This window comes from Melospiza georgiana, chromosome 25, assembly GCF_028018845.1.
Source record: "Melospiza georgiana isolate bMelGeo1 chromosome 25, bMelGeo1.pri, whole genome shotgun sequence".
Lineage (NCBI taxonomy): Eukaryota > Metazoa > Chordata > Aves > Passeriformes > Passerellidae > Melospiza > Melospiza georgiana.
Genome location: NC_080454.1, coordinates 2595101 through 2614178, shown reverse-complemented (window position 1 = coordinate 2614178; position 19078 = coordinate 2595101). Strand labels below are relative to the sequence as shown.

General features: G+C 54.4%; 1 pseudogene; it reads left to right on the top strand.

Annotated features, from left to right (window-relative positions):
- LOC131093333 (zinc finger protein 850-like) overlaps positions 1 to 19078 on the top strand; it is a 628085-nt pseudogene that overhangs the window by 184397 nt on the left and 424610 nt on the right.

Below are 19078 nucleotides of genomic sequence, written 5' to 3'. Positions count from 1 at the left end.
CCATGCTGGGAAGACACCTGTCCCTATTCCTTCCCCTGTCAATGACATGGTGTGGAACTGAGGAACATGAGGGTCTGGCCATGGCTGCGTCATTACACTCACTCCCACCTCAAGTCATTGCCAGGGGCAGGAAAGGGACTCTCTCTCTCCCTGAGAAGAATGGTGTTCTTTCCAGGTGGGGGAAATATGTTGCTGGGAAGAGCCAGGCAGCTGTGTTGTAGTTTTCCCCATAAACAGTTTTATTTATCCCTTCTGTTATCAATATTTTTTCTCTTCTGTTTGTTCCTTATCTCGTTGCTGTTCCCAATAAATTGTTCTTATCCAGACCCAGGATCTTTACCTTTTGTGCTTTCCAGGGGAGGCGGGAGGGCAGCCAGGGCAGCACAGTTTTAGCGGGAGCAGGAAATTGGGGAATCCCATTCCTGAACCCCGGCCCCTGGAAACCGAGCATCCCAGCTGGTGCCAGCCCTGGTGGCCATGGCAAAAGCCTGGGGAGTGGGTCCCTGGCTGGGGCTGTGGGAACCTCTTCCCTCTGGTGCCCAGGGACAGCAGTGGAGGGAACGGCTGCAGCTGAGTCAGGGCAGGCTCAGGTTGGATGTCAGGAAAAGGTTTTTGCCCAGAGGCTGCTGGGGCCCTGCCCAGGCTCCCCAGGGAAGGCTCCCAGCTCCAGGGCTCTCTGAGCTCCAGCAGCATTTGGCCAGCGCTGCCAGGCCCAGGCTGGCATTGTTGGGGTGTCCTGTGCAGGGCCAGCAGTTGGACTGGAGGATCCTGATGGGTCCCTCCCAGCTCAGCCAATTCTGTGGTTCTGGGATCCCATGAGCCTGGGGATGGGGGCGGCCAATGGTTGCCATGGCAACGGGCTGTGGCTGCAGGCCTGAGCTGGTGTCCATGGCAACCACCCCTGGCATGGGGTCTCCATGGAGCTTCCGAGGGACTGAGCATAGCAACAGGGGTCTGGTGATGGTTGCCATGGAAACTGAACATAGCAACAGAGGGCTGGTGATGGTTGCCATGGAAACTGCGCATAGCAACAGGGGGCTGGTGATGGTTGCCACGGAAACATCCCATAGCAACAGGGGTCTGGTGATGGTTGCCATGGAAACTGACCATAGCAACAGGGGTCTGGTGATGGTTGCCATGGAAACTGACCATAGCAACAGGGGGCTGGGTATGGTTGCCATGGAAACTGACGATAGCAACAGAGGGCTGGGAATGGTTGCCGTGGAAACTGACCATAGCAACAGGGGGCTGGTGATGGTTGCCACGGAAACATCCCATAGCAACAGGGGTCTGGTGATGGTTGCCATGGAAACTGACCATAGCAACAGGGAGCTGGGGATGGTTGCCATGGAAACTGACCATAGCAACAGGGGGCTGGTGATGGTTGCCACAAAAACTGCCCATAGCAACAGGGGGCTGGTGATTGTTTCCTGCTTAGGATCAGATTTGTCACAGGCCCTCAGAGGGGTTCCTTGGAGACCTTCCAAGAGTCTCCAGGCTGTTCCAGAGCTGGAATGTCACAGGCACAGACAGGGGCTCCATGGAGACTTCCCAGGGCTTTCTGGGGATGGTAAAGAGCCCTGTGGTCAGAGGCAGTCACAGCCATTCCATGGTGACATCCCAGGGGATCTTGTGCTGCAAAGGCACCGATCTGTCACAGGCACTCACAGGGGCTCCACGGTGACATCCCAGGAGTCCCCAGGCTGCCAAAGAGCCGGGATGTCCCAGACACTCACAGGGTTCCTGTCATGGGCAGATATATTTATATAAATATATTTTCTCTATTATGGTAATGATTAGACAAAATTTCCTTAATCAGAAATATTCATGCCAGGATGCAAGAGATGTAAAATATATTATACAGAGCACTAGGAAATTATTTCAAAGCAACTGTATTAAGGAAAATCTGTAATTAAGCAGAGATTTATGTCACTCCCCCAGACCAATGACCATGGGCAATTCCCTTTGGCTCAGCCTGGAGCAGTGACTTTCAGGGTGTCCCCACCACTGGGAGGAATCCCCACACCCCTCAAGAAGGGAAATGTCAGGAGATGCTGCCATTAAAATTTGGGATGGGGCTTTTCTCATCTGAGGTGCTGCCCTGTCAGTCAGATGTGCCCAGGCTGGGCCAGCTCAGCAGCTCTGCAGAAGCTCTCAGTGGTGTCACTTGGTTGTTCCTTTCTCTGGGGATTTTTCCAGCTCTGCCACAGCTTCAGCTCCCTCTGAGGATGTTGAACTTTGAGATGGAGGAGTCAGGCTGGTTTCAGCATTATTCACCCCCAAAGCAGTGTGACACCCCTCCTTCATTTCCCACTGGGGGCTTTGCAAACAGGACCTTGCTGGAGTTGTTGGAGCCCATTGCAGGCAGAGCCTCCTGCTCCAGCAGGAACTGCCTTTCCTGTGCCATCAGCAGGGCAGGTCCCGCTGCAGGAAAAGCCCCAGGCCAGCCCCAGCATAGGGAAGGGCTCGGGCACAAGGGCAGAGTGCCGTGCTGGGAGCTGTGCCAGGGAGAGCCTGAGGCACCAAAGGCACCTTGGCAGCAGCAGCTGCTTGCAGGCCATGGCCAGAAGCCTCCCTTGGCAGCCCGACCTGGTGGCCACCACTGCAGAGCTGCTGCCTCAGGGCTCATTCCTGGCTGGACTCTGAAAAGCCACTTCTGCCCCAGGAGCCTGACTGGGAAGCCATTGGCCCAAGCACCTTGGGGACAAGATATTTATGACAAAACTCTTCATGGCAGCAGAGCCAAGGCAGGGGCAGAGGAAAGGGCAGAGCCAGGCCCAGGGGACAGGGCTGCCATGGTGATGGCTGTGAGGTCACTGCCCCAGCAGCAGCCTGGCTGCCCTCAGCAGACATTCTGGCCAGAAGCTCTGGGAGGGCACCCAGCACATCAGAGAACCCACAATGCAGGAATTCTGTCACTGGGCATGAGCGGGTTTCAATGGGAGAGGTTGCACAAAGCTCCTGCTCTTGGACAATTCCAGGGATGGGGAATCCACTTCTCTGGAAAAACAGCTGAAGTTTCCTGCCACTTTCTTAATTGTAAAATATTTCCTCCTTCTAACAAATGTTATTTTGTCCCCATTCAGTTTAAAGATACTGACCCATTTTCTGTCACGGTAGGATTTAGGAGAAAATAACTTCGAATGCTATTTTTACCTTTTCACAGACCTTGGAGAGGACTCAAAAATCTCCCAGAATGGGGTTTGGAGGCCTCATCACAAAACCAGCAGGGAGAGTCTGCGGCCTCTGTGGTCAGTGGTGTAGAGACTGAGGACTGAAAGGGAATAGCCTGGGAGGGATGGATGGGTGGTTTCAGAGAGGCTGGAGCTTTTCTTCATAGTAGGAATAAGACTGAAGAAGACCTAATAGCACCAAGTGCAGCTTGGGAGGTCCAGACTGAACACCAGCAGAAAGGAATTTCCCTGTCAGGGAAGGGCTGTGGTGCAGCATGTCCCCAGCAGGAGCCTGGAGCAGCCCCAGGCTTTGTGTGGGCAGGCAGAGGCAGGCAGGAGGCAGAGCTGTCAGCAAAGGAAGGGCCCAGCCAGGTGGGGCAGCCGGGGATACCGACAGCCTGCAGGGACAGAGGCGAAGGTTTGCTCAGCAGCAGAGACACCTTTCCCTTGCTTGTCCCCTGCTGTCATCACTGCCACCAGTGTTCTTCTCTACCTGGAACCTGGGGACATTTTCTCAGTCCTGTCTCTCAGATGGATCTATTTAAAGTATGAGAAACTTCAGTGTTTCACCTTCTTTTTGAGTCCCTGAGAAGGTTTTTGGAGCACACTTTGAGGGACTGAGTCTGATGCAAAGAGCAGCAAAGTCCCAGAGGCTAATTAAATTCCCTGTGCTGTGTCTGTGCTGCTGAGCTGGGCCGGGCTCCTGGCCCAGAGGCAGCTCCTGGCAAGGGCAGCGCTGCAGAGAGACAGCTCTGGCCAGGAGCAGCTCCTGTGCCCAGCCCAGCAGGGCTGGGGCACTGCCAGGGCCCCTCAGGGACACCAGCAGGGCACAGACAGAGCTCACAGGGGCTCAGCACTGGCAGGGGCTGTGGGATGGCCCAGAGGGGGCTGTGTCACAGCAGCACCTCTGTGGCTGTGTCACAGAGGCTCAGAGCAGCTGGGATGTCAGCAAGGGGCTGTGTGACAGCACAGAGTGCGCTGTGTAAGGTCACAGATTGGGCTGTGACATCACAGAGTTTGTTGTGTGAGGTCACTGAGCAACTACAGCGTCATAGAGGGGACTTTGTGACATCACAGAACAGGCTGTGAGATCATGGCATGGCTGCATGATGTCATAGACCTGGCAGTGAGGTCAGAGTATGTGCTGTGACCTTACAGAGTGTCAGTATGACATCACAGAGAGGGTTTTGTGACATCACTGAGGGGGGTTTTTACATCACAGAGCTGGCTGTGACATCATAGAGTAGGGTGTGAGGCCATAGAGCAGATCCTGCCATCATAGAAGGTGGCTCTATGACATCAGGGAGTGGGCTGTGACAACACTGGGTGGCTGTGTAACATCATAGAGCAGGCTGTGACATCACAGTAGAGATTGTGAAATCATAAAGTGACTTTCTTACATCACAGAGACTTCTGTGACATCACAGAGCAGCTGTATCACATCATAGCGTGGCGTCTCAGAGTTGGCTCTGGAACATCACAGGGGCAGTGTGACATCACAGGGGATGTGCGACATCACAGGGATCTGTGTGACATCACAGGGGATGTGTGACATCACAGGGGATGTGTGACATCACAGGGGCACTGTGACATCACTGGGTACAGTGTGATATCACAGGGGCAGTGTGACATCACGGGGGCTGTGTGACATCACAGGGGCAGTGTGATGTCCCCGGGGAGGTCACTCTGCCCCGGCCCCCCTCACAGTTCCCCCCAGAGCAGTCCAACCTGCGCGTGCACAGTGGGGCCCCCTGTCCCCCTGGGTCCCTCCGCTCCCAGCCCCGCAGCCTCCCCCAGAGGATGTTCCACGAGATCGACCCCAGAGCCTGACACGGGGACGGGGGGCCAGGGCCCTGGGGGTGGCACAGGGGGACAGGGACCCCCCGGCAGCATCCTCGTGTCCCCCAGGGCCAGAGCCTGGGCCAGGGCTCCTTCACCCTGTTATGAACGAGGCCTTGAGAGTGCTGAAGAAATCCCCAGCAAGGGAGCAGCAAAAACCAGACTGAATATTAAGGGACAGCAGCACAAAGTTCCTTGGCAAGAGTCACTCCGCTGGTGACTGGACACTTCAGGCACAACAATGAAACAAAGCAACAACAAAACCAAACAGAATCCAAACAATCAAACCAGAAATTTACTGAGAACTGGGGCTTTCATTCCTACGGAAAAGAACTGTCCTTCTTATCTAGGTGCCCATGGCCAGAATTGGGATTTCACCTCCAGTATTCCCTATTGTGACAGAGTGGAGGAGTTTCTTGGCTCAAGACATTTCATGTGTGGGGAGTGTTGCAGTGTGTTGCAATTTCCTGTTTTAAACTTCCCAGCCCCTTCCCAGGTGTGGCAATATCTCTCTTCCCCTTCCCCCTCACCCCCTGCTGGGCTGTCAATCAGTCTTAACATTCCAGCAAGGCCATCGTGTGGTTGGTGAGGTTCAAAAGATGCCCCTGTGCCCAGAGGTCATTGGTCTGTCTGGGTGTCATCGTTGCCTGAGACCCTGCCCCTCCCACCTGGTTGGTGGCTCACCTGTCCCTTCCCTCCCCCTCCCCCCGGAGCTTAAAAAGTCACTCAGACCATGCGGTCAGGATTCTGTTGGAGCTGTTACCTAAGATTCAGACGTCTGTGACCATGGAATAAACTCTTGATATTAACCCTCCAGCAGAATCTGTCTCCTTTTCCTCCTCACCTTAGCCTGAAGCCTTCGCACCTGAGGCAAACTGAGTTTCTAAAAGCCTGGACTTGTTTCGGCGCTCAGCTGCACCATCCAGCCAGCCAAAAGTGTCTCTGAGGTGAAACACCACAGTTGCCGCCTTTGGCCCAGGAGCCGGGGTCAGACGAGCCCAGGCACAATCTACCTGGTAATATTGGGATCTTATTCCAATAGGGGAGGAAGGGGCAGGTCCAGCCCTCCCCTGCCCTGGAACCCCATCCCTGCCCTGCCCTGGAACCCCAGTCCCCCCAGAGCCTCTATCCCAGCCCAGCAGTGGCTGCCAGTCCCTGGCACAGCACAGGCAATGCTCCACAGCCACCTCTGCAGCCCCAGCCCAGCTCCTGAGGGACCAAATGAGCCCAAGGCCCAGCTGGGGGAAGGGCCCAGGAAGACCAAGGGGTATTGCAGGCTGACCACAAGACAAGCACTCATCTTGACCCTACCTCCTCTTGGAATTTCCATCTGAACGCTACTGGAATCCAGGAGTTGGTACGTCTGTGTATGCTCCTCTGTATCCTTTTTGCCTCTCTCTCTTTCTGTGCTTTTCTTCTATTTTGGTCCTTTTGCAAATTTGTGTAATGTAAAATTCAAATAGCTTAGCGTTTGTGTAGTTGAATGGGCCAAGTCAGTGCTTTAAGAAGTGTTCTTTGTTGATTGAATGTCATATTAAACCTTTTGCCAAAAATTCTCTGATTTTCCAAAGTTACCAGTAAAGATTGTTTTGTTGTTTTGAGCTCCTGAGGATCTCTTGTTGGTATTTCTCCAGGAAGTCCAATTCAGAATACAGAAACAATTGTAATTCCTTTTAAATATCTCCTTGACAGAGTTTTCTATTGGATGGAAGTCAGGGCTTGTGTGTCCTGCTTGGCCCTGCCCAGGCAGGGCTTTCCCAGCCACATTCCACACTCCATTGCCCAGCTGGAGCCGCTGGTGCCTCTGAGTTGTGCTGCCCCAGCCCCAGGGACGCTCTCCTTGTCTGCCCATTCCCCCACGGTCTCTGGGCAGGGATGGCCTCAGTGGGGGCTGCTGACATCCTCAGCACCTTGGAGGCTGCTGCTGAATTTTCCTGATCCAGAGGCTTGTTCAGCCTTCAGCTCTTCAGTGCAGGAATTCAGTGTCCCAGGGCTCATTAACATTCAGAACAGCTAAACAAGCTAAGCTTCTGGGAATAATTTGATTTAAGCGTTCAAATCAAATGTGTGGGTAATTAGTCAGATTTCAGAAGCCAATTCAATGTGAATACCCTGAATTTAAAAAAACAGGAAGAAAATATTTTTTTAGGTCCTGTAATTTTTTTTTTACTAGTAATTCATTGAAATGTGCCATCTCCAATTGACATTGAATCCAAGTACCTCCTCATGCAGTTTGACTGGGTATGAAAATCAGGACCCTTCATGGCTGACAATCAATCAGACTCTGTCCCTACCCCCACCCCACCATTTCCCCATCCAAGGCTGGCACTCAGAGCAGCCTTGTGCAAATCTGAGCTCCCTCCAGCCCACACTGGACCTAGCCAACAGACCACAGCTGAACAGGATATAACTTAATAAAAATTACACCATTAAAATAACAATTACACAAACTCTTCCCTGAGCTATGTGCAACGTCCCAGCATGTCTAATGAGTCCACTGTTAACAACTGATATGCATACTAAAATTAATTTTTGACTAGTGTGGTTCTGTGATAGATATAAACACAATTAAGTTCTTGTATCAGGATTCTTGTCCTGGACTGAGGACAGAACAGTTTAAACAATTCCTGATTTGCAAATCTATCAGTGGTGGATGGAGAAGCGGGTCAGGCTGCTCTTGGTGTTGATGAAATGCTGAAAGCAGCCTGACTCATTTCATTTCCTCATGCCCTGGCTGATCTCCCCTCTTTCCCCTTCCACCCATTGGCTTTTGTCTCCCCCCAGTCCCCTGTGAAGAGCCTGGCTCTGTGTTCTCCCTCCCCTCCTGGCTGGCACTGCCAGGCTGGCATGAGGAGCCCCTCAGCCTTCCCTGCTCCAGGCTGGACCAGCCCAGCTCCCTCAGCCTCTGGTCACAGCCCAGGGGCTCCAGCCCCACCTTGGAGGCCCTTCCCAGACCCTGCTCCGGCTGCCAGACATCTTTCCTGTCCTGGGCAATCCAAACCAGGCCACAGTGACCTGGGTAATCCCCGTCCTTGATGTCCTGGTCACACAGCCCTGGCCCCTTGTCCCCATGTCAGGCTCTGGGGTGGATCCTGTGGAACATCCTTTGGTGGAGGCTGTGGCTCCAGGTGGGCCGGGGGGATCCCGGGGGACAGGGACCCTGCTGGGCATGGACAGCGTTGGAGTTGTTGGGAGAAACTGTGAGGGGGAGCTGGGGCAGAGTGACCAACCCAGTGACCTGACACAGCCCTGCTGGGATGTCACACAGCCCCTCTGGGATGTCACAGCCTGCTCTGGGATGTCACACACCATTCTCCAATGTCACACAGCTGGTCTCTGATGTCACACCAGAGTCTGTGATGAAATAGTCTGCACTGTGATGTCACACCTCTGCCCTGTGATGTCATAGCTGGATCTCTGATGTCACAAAGGCAGACTATGATGCCATGGCTGCTCGATGACCTCACCTAACCCACTCTGTGATGTCATAGCCCACTCTGTGACCACATGGTACCAGATGATAAATTGTCTTCACCAGGTGAGCTCACACCTGGAGCTTGTTCTCCACAACCCCAGGCCTGTGGAAACCACACAGTGCCCATTGTGTGAGAAGGGAACTGGAAGTTCAGCAGCCTCAGTGTCCTGCCAGCTCAGCCAGGGCCACTGGAACATTGGGGTCCACGACCATCAGGGACCACCAGGGAGACCCCCAGGACAGGAGAATGCATGGGTAAAGGGGAGGGGAAATATATTAATGATTTTGGGGAAATGATTATCATATGTATTTTTAGTCCAGGACAATCAATTAATATGTATGCAAAATACAGAATAGAAACAGAAACTTTCCTGTACTCAGCATGCACATCTTTTGGAGGAGCTCTCCCCCGTGCATCCAGCTGAATAAAGAATGCTGCTTCTTAATGCTACATTGGGGTTAAGGAATTTTCTGTTTTACTAAATTTTTGGTAGCACTCCCACTGCCAAGGAAAGCTCTGTCTGCTGCTGTTCACAAACAGAGAAGGACTGGTGGCAGATGTGGGGCTCAGAGGCTGCCTGGGGCAAAGTGACCATGAAATAATGAAGTGTTCAATGTTCTGTGAAAGAGGGAGGGGCAGTAACAAAACTTCTGCACTGGAAATAGGAAGGGCAGACTTTGGCCTGTTTAGGCTGCAGATTTGGGGAATACATAATCAGGTACTGATTGCTTTAAGGGAAACAGCCCTTAACAACAAAGGGATCCAGGAAGGATGGACACATTTCAAGAAAGTAATCATAAGGGGGAAGGAGCAGCCTGTCCCAGTGCGGCAGAAGATGAGCTAGTGAGGAAAATGACTGGCCTGGCTGCCCATGGAGCTTTTCTGGAGACTCAGGGGTGGAAAAAGGACCAGCAACTCAGGAAGTCTTTAAGGATGTTGCTGGGTCATACAGAAAGAAAAGCTGAGAGTTGAAAACTCTATTAAAACTTAACCTGAAGGGTTCTGCAAAAAGAATAAAAATGTTTTTATAAAAAAATAATAGTAAAAAGGAGGAGTAGGAGAACCTCTACTCTTTATTGGTTGCAGAGGAGAATATACTAACACAAGATAAGGAAAAGGATGAGCTACTTTACCCCTAGTATTTTTCAATTTTCGATATTAGGGGAGGATATCCTCAGGACAAGTTTCTCCTGAGCTGGTAGATGGGCACAGGCAGCAGAACAGCCCCTGGAATCCAGGAGGAAGCAGTGGGTGACCTGCTGAGCCACTCAGATGCTCACAGGTGAATGGGAGCAGACAGGATCCATCCTAGGGCAATGAGGGAGCTGTAGATGAGCTCCCCAGGCTGCGCTCCATCATTTACCATCAGTGCTGGCTCAGCAGGGAGCTCCTAGAGGACTGGAGGTGCCAGTGTGAGCCCATCCCCAACAAGGGCTGGAAGGAGGATCTGGGGACCTCCAGGCCTGTCAGCCTGACCTGGGTGCCCAGCAAGGTTATGGAACAGATCACCTTGAGTGCCATCACAGGGCACCCACAGGATGGCACTCACAGGGCACTCCCAGCTGATGGGAACAAACTTTCTGGCTGAGTGCAGAGGCCAGGACAAACCCGGGTGGTTTCCTTGCCATCCCCCAGCCCTTGCTGGCCCCAGGGGCTGATGGCATTTGTGCTCCCTCAGGTTCATGTCCCCACACCAACAGCATGGGGGTGCTCCCTCTGCTCTGTGCAATGCAAACAGGGGCTGCTGAGCCAGTGCTGCCGTGTCTGTGCCTGCAAGGATGGGGCACCTGTGTGAGCTGGGGAGAGGCCAGGGCTGCAGAGGGGGGATGTTGTTGGCAGCTCCATCAGGCGCTCTGGGATGCTGCCCTGGGCTGTGCAGCGCACTGGGGATGGATCAGCCCCTGCTCTGCTGCTCCTTCCCGTCTGCCCCAGGGCCCTTGCAGAGCCCCAGCCATGCTGTCCTCGGCTGCCATGGCAACCCTGGGACACAGCGATGCCAGGGCTGTTCCAGGTACAATTGCAGTGACACTCGTTGGTGCCACCAGGTGCCATGGCAATGGCCACGGGGACCCGTTCCTTGGTTTGGTGCCATAGCAACCAATGCCTGGACCCGTTGTGATGGTTGGTGGCCATGGAAAGCTGCCCTGGCCCCGTGCTCAGGGCTGATGTCAGTGCCCAGAGCCAGAGGGGATCCCTTGCTGGGGGCTGTGCCATGGCCACCTGCCCTGTGCCGCGCTGGCCGCTCTGGCACCAGGAACCAGCAGCCACCGGCACTGCCAGGGCCAAAGGCCAGGTCAGCCAGACAGAAAGGGGCAGGGCTGGGCACTGTTTCCATGGCAACCGGCACTGGGGGGACACCTGGGTCACCTGGCCTGGCAGTTGCCATGGAAACCCCCGGCAGGGACTGAGGGCACAGCCCCTGGCACTGAGACACTGCTGGGCTGGGTGCTGAGCACAGGGCTGGGCACGCAGAGATGGTTTTGTTCTTGCTGAGCTGCAGCACAGCCAAGGCCTGTCCTGCCCCTCGTCAGCCACGCTGGGGAGGGGCTGGGGCTGCGGGGGAGCTGGGCAGGGGACACAGCCAGGACAGGGGACCCCAACTGACCCCGGGCATAGCCCAGACCAGAGCACATCATGCTCAGGGTGTGAAGGGGGAAAACAAGGAGGAAGGGGGGAATTTTGGAGGGAGAGCATTTGCCTTGCCAGGTAACACTTAGGCAAGAGGGGGCCCTGTGTCCCCAGTGGGCAGGGTCACTACCAAAGACACAGACACCAACTGAAGGAATTGTGTCATTTATATCATGCACAGTTGCAAAGAATTACAAAAGGATAAGCTCAGCAATCCATCATAACTCATCATTACATTTTGATGACCAATCCCTTGGTGAAACACTGGAGGGGTTTGTGACAGACAAAGATTCTGGCTGACTTTCAAGGTACACCTTACAGACATCAGGAGTACTTTAGTGACACCATTCTTCATTCTTTTTTCTCAATCCCATTGGAGTTAGGAACAAGAATTCTGTTGTGCCTGGAGCTGGCACATTTTTAATTCCAGAATAATGCCCTCAGGCCCTTTGCTGTTCAGCTTTACCATGCTGTCTGTGGCTGACAAGGCTTGGGGGGCCCTTTCCCCTCTGGCTGGAAGGGGCCGGGTCCCAGTCCCTGAGGGGCACCCAGGCTCCTGGATGGAATTCCTGTGCAAGTCCCTCAGTGTCACAGCAGCCTTCACATGGAGACCCGTGGATCAGAGCATTTTCAACAAGGGCCCTTGGGGCAAACAGGGAGATTTGGTCTGGCAGGAGGTGTAAAACAATCTCCTGTCAGATCTACTTGTTCTCACACAGAATCCTTGGCTGCAGGGACACATTCCCATTGTTCCTGCCCAGGGTTCAGGACTTAGAGTTGTCTTTCCTAGGAGCTGCTCCTTCAGCTGCCTCGGGAGGGCCATTTGGCCTCTGGACCCACACTCTGGCTCCATTATCAGGGCTGCTGCATCCAAACCCTTTATCTCCACAAACGGTGGTGACTGGAGGTGGATCTCCTTTTAGCAAAATCGTTCTTAAAATTGCAAGATCAGTAATTGTGCTACCCTGTCATGGGGTTGAATAATCCAATCCTGGTCACTATAGTTTAACAGAATTACTGTAATTTCTCCTTGATATTCTGCATCGATTCCTCCTGCCATGACAGGAACACTTTGCAAGGCCAAGCTCCAAGGGAGCAGTTACCAAATTAAAGTGTCCTGGAGGAATCTGAATTCCTGTCTCAGGATTGATAGCTCTCATTTGCTTTGAATTTCTCCACATTAATTCCAATGCATGAAGGCCCAGCCCTGCAGCCTCTGGGCTGGCCCTGCCAGGGGCCATCACAGCCAGAACAATTTCCCAGGCAGCCCAAGTCTCACTGCCCATGGTTGGATTTGCAAACTGGGGGCAGCCATGCACAGCCAGGGGGTTTCATTTCCCCCATGGGCCATTGTGAAGGGCATGGAGCACATCTGGGAGATGGGTTCTCCATGGGCAAAGGTTCCATCTCCTCATTTTTTACACTGCTCTTTAAACAACCTGTTCAACCAGTCCTGTAGCTTGTGCATAGTCTGGTACATGAAAAACCCTGCAGGCTTAATCACTGTATTTTTCATAGGAACAAACAAAGCACTCTGCATCACAGAATCAGCAAACCCTGTAAAAATAGCCAATTTCCTCCCTTCCTCCTTTTTCATTGTACACAATCTCACAAAGTTGGCCACTGACATTAGGGTCCTGGCCAATCCTGTTCTGTAGGGTATTTAGTGTTACATCCCTCAGCACCCAAAGCTACCAAATTAGCATTGTCAGCACTACTTCACATTATGATAATTTTACATGTAGACAGTGATAGAGAAATATAGATATAGATTGATATGGACATATATAAAAGATAAATATATATATTAAGGTATTATTATCCTATAAATATATATATATAGTTATTTATTATATTAATATTTCACTTGCACAAATGCATCTGAGCTCCAGATTAGAACCTTCTTCTGTTGCTCCATGTGGGAGCATTCCAACAATCATTGTTCCTTCTGAAGGTGCTGTTTCCTATGTACTCTTAACAAATTCATCTTTGTCTGCCCAAACTCACAAGGTCTTTTCCTTTTCCATTTGCAATTTTTGGATGCATTTGAAGCCATCCAGGGGTGCAGCCTCTTTTACCCAACTGCCCCAATGCCCACACAGGGATCCAACCTCAGCCCACTCCAGAGCCAGGGAACTCCAGGGAAGGGCTTCCCACCTGGGAATTTCTGATGGGACTGATTCCTCACATTGACACTGAACAAGTGACATTTTGTTGGGATCCGGCCAGACTGTGCCAGTTTTGTTTTACCAGTGGGCAGGGTCAGCACCAAAGACACAGACTCCAACTGAAGGAATCAGTGTCATTCACTGCAGCTCCAAGCAGCAAAGAATCACAAAAGGAGCAGCTCAGCAATGCACCAAACCATCCCCACCATAGATTGCAGCAGTGATTAAGAAAGATCCAGCAGCATTTACCCTCAGCCTTTACCATCCCCCAGACCCACACAGCAGCTGGGGAAGCTGTCACAGCCAAGGGCTGCAGAGCCACTCCTGGGCACTGGGAATTCCTGCAGGTGCCTCCAGCCCCAGGAGAGGCTCCAACCCCGCTGGGAGAGGGCCCAGCTCTGACAGTGCTGAATGAACAAACTGACAGCACTGCTAGTGTGGCAGCATCTGCTTTCATCCTCCTCTTGCATCCCTCCCAAAGCCTGGCCAGGGCTCAAGAAGGAACCAATGGAGGTGACTTTGACCATATAGCCCCAAACAAGGCCAGATGTCAGATTTCATGGCCTTGTCTGGCTTCTAAATACACAAAGGTCAAGACATGTCTCACTAATGAGTGGCTACATCTATTACAGTGCTAATGACCATGCATATTTCATTAGGGAGCAGATACAAAGATAACCTTTGCTTGGAAGGTTCATCCAGAGGCCACCTTTGGCTCAGGGCCTGCTGTCCAGGCCTCACTCAGGGCTGGTGTCCAGGCCTTGGCACTTCAGGGACATGGTTTAGTGCTGGGCTTGGCACTGCTGGGTGAGCGGCTGCACTGGGTGAGCTCAGAGGGCTTTTCCAAGAGAAAGGATTCTGTGATTCCATGATTATATCCACTGCATTCAGCTGGGGCTATTTTAACAGCATTACTTTGCTCCAAAAGCTCCCTCTTGCCCAGCTCCTGTGGCCTGAGGCTTCAGCTCCTTCAGCTCCTGGTGCTGAGCTGCTCATGCTGAACGAGACGGCTTGGAGAGAAGAACACAGTCCATGCAATTCCTTCTGGGACACGGAGAGGGGAGGCTGTGCAAGCAGGAGCATTGTTTGCTGTGGCCTCCTCTCTGCCCTTCATGCCTTTCAGCGCTTTGAAACAGCCAAGAGCTTTCTCCAAGAGTGCAATGGAGCAGCTGTTCCTGCTTCCAGGCCTGGCTCTCTCCAGTCTCTGCCCTTGCCTGGTTCTGTCCCTCTTGCTGTGCCCTCTGTTCCCCCAGGGCTCGCTGGCTGCTGCTCAGGACTGTGGCACTGGCACAGATCCAGTGCTCCAGAGCCTCCTTTCTGTGCCCTTGGAGCTGCCTGGGCACAGCAGCCTTTTCCATCTGGAAGCTCCCCATGCACAGGGCGTGCCCAGCTCCATTGCTTGCACAGCCTCCAGGCGCCCAGGGCTGCCATCTCCAGTCCCTGCTGGCACTGGGGGCTCCCAGGTGCCTCAGGCTGCTGTGACACCGCTGCACACGGGAGGCAAGAGGGGCAGGGGCTCTGCTCAAAGTCAGCTCCATCTGCTGCTGCTGCTGCTGCTCCTGCGGGGTCATTTGTGCAGCCCTGTCTGCCCAGAGTCAGGGATCAGATCGTGCCAGTCTCTTCCAGCCCTGGCTGCTCAGAGTTTGGGCCTTGGAGCCTCAGGTGGCCAAAGGCAGCTGCTGCTGGTGCCTCTGTGTGCCCGTGTTCAGCAGTGCTGCTCCATCAGTCTGTGCCCAGCAACGGGGAAAAGCCTCAGCCCTGCAGGGCCAGGAGCTGCCGGGCTCTGCCTGAGCAGCTCAGCCAGCAGGAAGGGAGCTGCTCCACACGGGAACCAGGAGCAAAGCACATTGCTTTGACAGGACATGTTTTCTATTGAAAGGAAAAAATAGGAAAAAAGAAAAAAAAATTAGGTTAATTGTAAAAGATAAGAATAAAATCCAAGTTTTAGTGAAAAAACATAACATAATATTAGTGAAAAAACCAAAACATAAATGCAAAGTTACATTCTTTGCATTAAGAAGTAAATGATCTTTTGAAAAAGAGAACTCAGTTATTTCCATTGAAAATGTGCTGATGGCATGGATCCATCTTACTGACCTCAGCAACCTCTTAAAAGATTTTGGGCTTTGTTTCCAACATTGGTATTTGAAACTGTGGTCAAAGCAAGAGGAAATTGCTTTGTGCCCTTCCAGCTCCAAGCAGGACTGGGAATGGAAACTCTGTCAAAGCCCAAATCCCTTAGAAGATGACCTTCCTTCTCAGCCTGGGAATGAGCTGCACATTCCTTTTGAAACTGTCAGGGATTTCAAAGAGAAACTAAGTCCCACTTACGGCTTTTTGCTCTGGTATGGCAGTGCAGAAGGGCAATTCTCCATCCACCAGCTCCAGACTGCACTGCCTCAGGAGCACGGCCCACTCGCCAGCTTTGGCCCACTCGTGGCACTGCTAGAGGAGGAACAAAGTGCAATTGCACAATTCCAGCCAATGAAGAAGGAAGAATGGGACAGACAAAACATCCTGGGGAGATCCAGGTGTTCAGCCGGGACTGTGGAGAGTTCGGGTCCTTGCCAGTTGGATGTGTGTCCCCAGCTGCAATCTCTGGGCCTGCAGCAGAGTCTCACTCACCTGCCAAAGCAGAAAGCTCAGGCGCTGTGCTCGCAACGGGCTCGTCTGATGCAGAGCTGTCAGAGCAATGTGAGGGCAGAGCCAGCCCAGCTGGGCCCAGGGCTGAGCCCAGCAGAGCCCTGGCAGAGCCCAGAGCAGCCTCAGCACCCGCAGAGCCCGGCTGCAAGGAGAGAAAGCAGAAACCGCCCGTCAGCTGAGGGCTCCTGTGCCCTTGTGCCAAGGCCTGCGGTGCCCAGGCCATGCTGGCTGTGCCCAGAGCTGTGCCCAGAGCTTCCCATCCCTGATGCCTTTGGCAGCAGAGCAGGAGGGCAGCACATGTGCCCAGCCTGCAGCCAGCCACGGCACATCCAGCCCTCAGCAGCTGCCCAGAGCAGGATGCTCCTGTGCTCGCTGCCAGCTCCCAAAAGCTCTGATCCCACCCTGCCAAGCACACAGGGACCCACCTCACGCCAGCTACATCTGCAAGAAAAGCTGCTCCCAAACCATGGCCTCAGCCTTCTCCAAGGGCACGGCCCATCCACGCCACAGCTGCTCCCCAGCACTTCCCCATCCACACTGGACCACCTGGAACGCTTCCTCTGGAAAAACAAACAACACATTATTGAAAAGAGATTAGATGCAAAAAGGGAAAACAAGGAAAAATGGAAAAACTCTTATCTCTGTCAGAGCCTTGAGGAAGGCCCAACTCCTACATGGTAGGGAAAAACCCAGCCATGGCTGAGGAAAGCCCACATTTTCTCTCTTCCCCCCTGCACTGCCCCCCAAAATCACGGTGATCCCAAAGCAAACAAGGGCTGCTTGTGGCCTCTGACAGCCCATTGCTCAGGGCTTGCCAGCGCCCCAGCCCCTCAGGGGCTGCCCCAGCCCGGCCAAGCTGCCCGGCAGCAGCGCCCCAGCCCCACAGCAGCTCCAGAGCAGCCCCATCCAGAGGCACCTGGGAGCCCTCAGCAAGGCAGCCAGCAGCACACGGGCAGGAGGATACAGAGGGTGGTTCCTTCCTGGCACAGGGCTTGTGGCCATCTCCAGGCACCGCTCTGGCTGGGATCCCCGCAGCCCCGGGCCCTGCCCAGCCGCTCTGTCACCAGCACAAAGGCTTCAGCAGAACCACCACAGGCCAAGGGCCTTCTGGCCATTTCCCTTTACCCACTGCACGCCTGGGCAGCTGGCTGAGCGCAAGCACCCTTTGCCCCCTTCAGGGCCTCACCACCCCTCAGCCTGCTGTGCTGCTGAGCACAAGCTCCCTTTTCACCCTTTCCTGCCTCTTGCCCTGCAGACCCTGGGCATCAAAGAAAAGCTCCTGGCAGTCTGTGTATCATAACACATTCTAGAATTGAGTTATTTACAATAATCTATAATATATACAAATATATATATAATGAAATATACTCTATATTATTTATTTACAATCTAGATAAAAAATGGAAAAGAAGAAAAGAAAAATCTTCAAGAAAAGGAAAATTACCCCTGGCTCAGGTTGCCCCAGCAAAGACAGCCTCCCAGATCAGCTCTCCTCCTCAGTCATCCGGCAGTGCAGCAGCCAAGCCCCGACAGGCGAGGCCGACTCCGCCATGCCCTGCGCAGCTGATTGTGCAGCCTCCAGATGGTGGAATATCGCCCACGCTGTATTGCCCGGAGGACATGCAGTGTTTCAAGTGCCAGCTGTGACACAGCACTGCTTGTGTCCTCTGTCAGGGGTTCCAGGGCTGTAAGAGAGAGGAGCAGAGGCACGGTCAGAGCCGGATCTGTGGAGAGCCCAGGAGAGCCCCCTGCCAGGGCCATCCCAGCCGGCTCTTGCCATGGCCAGGAGGGAGCAGGGAGGAAGGGGATCAGCCCAAAGCTGCTGGCCACCAATGGCCCACGTGGCCCTGAAAGCTCCGTGTACTCTGCCCACGGGAGCAGAGCCCTCTGCAGCTGGGGCAGGGCTTGCAGCTCCCCTCGGCAGCCCCCGCTGTCAGCCCGCTGCCCTCACTCACCAGTGCAGATCAGCTGCAGCTCTTGCTGCTGCCCCCTCAGGCGCCACCCGGCCATGCCTGTGAACACAGAGCCTGTCACGGCCACAGCGGCACAGCTCCCTGCCAGCGGCGCTGCCGGCGCTGTGGCCACACGGGCTGCTGGCCCGGCAGGGCTCAGCCCGGCCCTTGCCGCACGCTGCCACCCCAGGGCACGGCTGCCAGAGGGCGGCAGCAGCATTGCCCAGGCCAGGCGGGGCTCCACGGCGCCCCAGGGCACGGCTGGCGCTGCCGGGGCAGCAGGCGGGGCTGGGGCCGAGCTGCGGCGGGTCGGGGAGGGGAGGGGCAGCCCGGGTTCGGGACTCACCCATGAACCTGATGGCCGCCTCTCGCAGGGGCTCCTGTGGGCTCTCCACGTAGTGCAGGGCCCGGCGCAGGTGCTCGGCCGCTCGGCTCCTGTCCTCTGCCAGCTGCAGAGAGCGGCAGGAGGGAAGGGTTGGCGCGGGCTCAGCCCCTGGGCCGGGCGCTGCCTGCGCCCATCCCCGGCCTCCCCTGCCCGCACAGCCCTGAGGCGCGGCCAGCAGCCGCTGGCCAAGGGCTCCCGAGGGGAGGGGGCAGAGGGCCGGCTGCTGCCTGGGGAGCCGCGGTGCCGGCCCGCCCCGCAGCCCCGCCAGGCCGGGGCTCCATGGGCACCCGGCTCGGGCCCACGGGAGCCTGGAGAAGAGCCCGCGGGGCCTCTGCGTGCAGCACCGGGCCGGGGCACAGCTGCCAGCCCCGCACACTGAGCACCGCCCTCAGGGGCCTTCTCCAGAGTGAGGCTGGGGCTTGCAGGCCCTCCTTACCAGGAGCTCAGTGAACTTTGAGAGTTTCTCTTTCTTCACAGTTTTTTCAAGAGCTTTCCTTTTCAGGAACTTGACCGCACAAAGCAGCGTTTCCCGAGAAGTCTGGAGAGCAGCAGTGATGCGGACATGGCCCCAGAGCCTAAGGCACAGGAGCTGCAGCCTGGAGGAGGCTGCAGTCCAACAGCGCAGGGCAGGAGGCAGCCGAGCCCCCTGCCAGGGGGACAGCAGCAGCCCACGAGTCCTCACCTCTGCCACACGCAGATTCTCATTATGGCAGTGGAAGAGCAGTGGGAGCAGGCTCTCACACACTTGTGTCATCAGGGGTGTTTTTCCTTCTTCTTCTACAGCAGACATCAAGTTTTGAAAGACAGTCATGGA